The sequence below is a fragment of the Neophocaena asiaeorientalis genome, unplaced genomic scaffold (assembly GCF_003031525.2).
Source record: "Neophocaena asiaeorientalis asiaeorientalis breed wild unplaced genomic scaffold, Neophocaena_asiaeorientalis_V1.1 scaffold253, whole genome shotgun sequence".
Lineage (NCBI taxonomy): Eukaryota > Metazoa > Chordata > Mammalia > Artiodactyla > Phocoenidae > Neophocaena > Neophocaena asiaeorientalis.
In genome coordinates, this window is record NW_020174553.1 from 1,023,468 (window position 1) to 1,027,179 (window position 3,712).

Consider the following 3,712-nt stretch of genomic DNA (forward strand, 5'->3'; position numbering starts at 1 on the left):
CTTTGCCATTTCATTTCCATTATCTCTGCTCTCTTTCTAGGCATTATTTCTTCTCACTTGAACTAACGGTCAGTTTCTTTACTAAGAGAACTGGTTTTTCTGCCCCCTGTTTTCACTGGTCTGGCTTAACCATGCTGCTAGATTGACCCTTCTATGCCGATTACTGGATTCCTTGGCAAAAGTGATTCACTGATTTGGTACTTATCTCCTTCCTTTTCTCAGAACTTTAATTCAGCATTTAGTGAAACATTCACATAGCATCGTCCCTCTTTATTGAATCCTACTCATCTGCAAGGCACATCTCAAATGCCACCTCTTCCACGAAATCTTTCCTGTGGGTGAGATATCTTTTTGTTCATTTCAAAATCAGTTTATTGAGGGAAGGGGCACCATAGAGTCTAACATGTATTATAGTTATATAAGGTGAGTAACTGTCCTCTCCAAACCATGGGTTTAATCATCTTCTACCTGGAATAGCCTTTCTCTCAATTGTTTAACGTTTTTGACCCTAATTCACCATAGTCCATTTTCGTAGTTGATTTTCAATTTAGTAGGCTTTACAACTGGATAATGCATTTCATCAATGTTAAAGTTCTGTCTCTGCAAGGTAATACACTTACCATTGCAGCAGCTATGAATAGAGAAATGAAAAGGATCAGATGTCTCAGAAATTTCTATGTGAGTTTATATTAATGATTCTGAAAATCGATAAAGAGGATAAAAGTTAATTCAAATACCTTTTATCAATTTGTCCCAGAAGAAAGATGACAACGCGAAAGAACATAGTCTTTTACTGCCTCACCGACATGCAGAAGAATATATCAGACTTAAAAAAAGGAAAAGTAAGTCTCTTACTGCTCTGGAAACTTTTTCTTTAAATGTTTCCCACATAATCAGTTTAATGAACTACTGTTTAGTTACAACATTTTCTGCAATATTCTTTTTCTAACAGTTAAAGCTGTTCTTATTTTCATGCAGTATTCATTCTTATTTTCAGAATAATTTTTTGTTTAAACCCTTGTATATAATTCTGCCTTAGAAAAAGAAATTCCTGAGTATTTGACTGAACTTTCAGCCACACGAATCTTTTCCAGTACTGTCTTTCTAACATTAAAAGCTGTACATATTTTCATCTGGAAGTCTTTTTTACAGAATTTTTGTTTAAACTTTTGTATGCAGTGATGCCTTAAAAATGTAATTGCCCACGATTTGACTGATGTTTTTTCAACCACACACACCTAGTAAATGCACCTGAGGAAGTCAGTTGGTGAAGGAAAGCCCACTTGCCTTAAAGACATCCAGAAGATGTGGTACCCCAAAACAAACAGACAAGAAAAAGGATTCTCTCCATCCTAAGAAATCTGCATTTCCATAGCTTGAAGAGCAGAAGCAATCTTTTAAAACATATCTTTACCTTAGTTCTAAGCAACCATAATTCTTTATAAAACACGAGTATCTAGATGTCACTAAGTATGTAGTAAGAGGCAGCCTGACACAGAGGTATGGATGTAGGGCTTATAAGAGGGGCATCTAGACTCCACTACAGACATTGGGAACCTGGGGGCAGATGACTTCACCACTGTGAGGCTGCCTCAGCTTCTCCTCCCCAACCTGCAAAATGGGAATAATAACCCCTCACCTTCAGGATTCAGATAAGAATTAACCAGTATAATCAATGAGGGGGTGGGCAGCTGATCTTGGTATAGCAGTTGCAGCAATAGTAACAGAACAAAAGATTCCTGCTGCAGGAAGGGGTGGGGTGTGATTAGTCATGGGAAGTGGATGTCGTCTTAGTTAGAAAAGTTTGTATTCTACTGATATTTTGTTACTGAGAAGCACATTAGGAAAGGGAACCATACTTGTGTGTCTTAAAGCTGTAAGGAATGTGATGTCTGTGAAGGAAACACAACAGAACTGCTGCATATCCACACCAAAGAATCCTATTCTTGAAGCCATGTCTTTCCGTTTATCCTGATGGGTCATGGCTTCACTGAATGTGTCCCTCTCCAGATGGCACATCAACAGGGTTGAACTAAATTGTCTTCCCTGTTATCGTCTGGTTGCTCAACTGAGTAGGAACATGGAGAAAGACTTGATTTCCAGAGCACAGTTAGAGGCATCTATTAGCTAACTTGTATGTTGTGCTTTCCACCTTTCTAACTTTACTCTGATGGAGGTCTGCAGTGGTCCTAATGTGCAAATTGGTCTTCTGCCTTGGGTGCCCGGATAACTGAAAGCCATCCCCTCAGATAACCGTGCTCTGGAAACCAAGTGGGAATGCGAGTGGTAACTAAAACTGAAATGTTTCTACTTGATATATTATTCTGGTCTAGTGGTTTCAGCTTAACTTTCTTTTTGATGAAATGAAGCCACTAAGCCCCCCAAATACCCACTTCACTTGGTATTTTGTGGGCAGAGAATGTGTTGATGTAAGAACTGTAGAGATGGTGTTGCACTAATGTGAAAAGTCCCTGTCACCCCCCCCACCCCCGGCCTGGAGTCTGTAAGCCATTTGTCTCAGAGCAGCCACTTTTAGATTATGAGCATCCTGACATGTACCAAGAAAGACTGACTGCTCCCTGGAATTTGGGGTTTGGGAAGGGACACACCACCTGGAGCCACAGGTCAAGAATCTATAGGAAAGACAGCTATCAGTGTGGTGCAGGAATTGTGTAAGGGGCTTTTAGAGAATTTCCTTACAGTTAAGAAAACGGAATTCTTTTGGATGGGGAGCAATTAGCTGTATAAAAAGCTGCCTGGCTTTTGTTATATCCATAAGTTACAGTAATGACCAAATTTTGGAGTGTGACAGGCTTGTTATTTGATAAGAAGATGAAAAGGACGTATTAGAGCAGGAATGAATATGGCGTTGATGGTAATGACACCATCGTTATCATTATACTTGCCTGTATTGGTAAACAGTTACGGTCAAATTCTAAGAAAAACATGCATACATCTTGTGGAGGTAGAGAGGGAGAGAGTAATTAGGGGACATCTCGTAAAGGAGGTGGCAGCTGACCCACGATGCAAGGAAGCAAAGCGAATATAATTTTGATTAATCCTAAAATAAATGTGCTTGCTCCTTGCATCCCCAGCCAGGCTGGTGTAAAAGCCCACTTGTTCTTTTATTATTATTATTATTTTTTGCGGTACGCGGGCCTCTCACCGTTGTGGCCTCTCCCATTGCGGAGCACAGGCTCCGGACGCGCAGGCTCAGCGGCCACGGCTCACGGGCCCAGCTGCTCCGCGGCATGTGGGATCTTCCCGGACTGGGGCACGAACCCGTGTCCCCTGCATCGGCAGGTGGACTCTCAACCACTGCGCCACCATGGAAGCCTGCCCACTTGTTGTTTTCACAAGCACTTGTATCTCTCTCATTTCCTCTCCAGCCTTAAGGCAGTAATTACTAGCAGCAGGATCACTGGCAAGGGAAGTTGAAGGTGGGCTAGCTAGAAAGGAGGAATCCTATTTGGATTTCTCTGGCTAGTTCTGAATTGGAAGTGGGGGAGAAGGAATTTGCTCCCTGCAAAATTTGCCTCTCTGCAACTCTTCCTACTTCGGGCACTGTTTCTGCTAACTGGACTTTGGTAAACAGCACTTTGATAAATAGTAAGCCCCTGCCTTACCCCTTTCTTCTCTCTGCATATCCCTAAAATTCTAACACACTTCTTACATCAAGTTGGAAGAGTGCGCTGAAACACCCCTTTTCCAA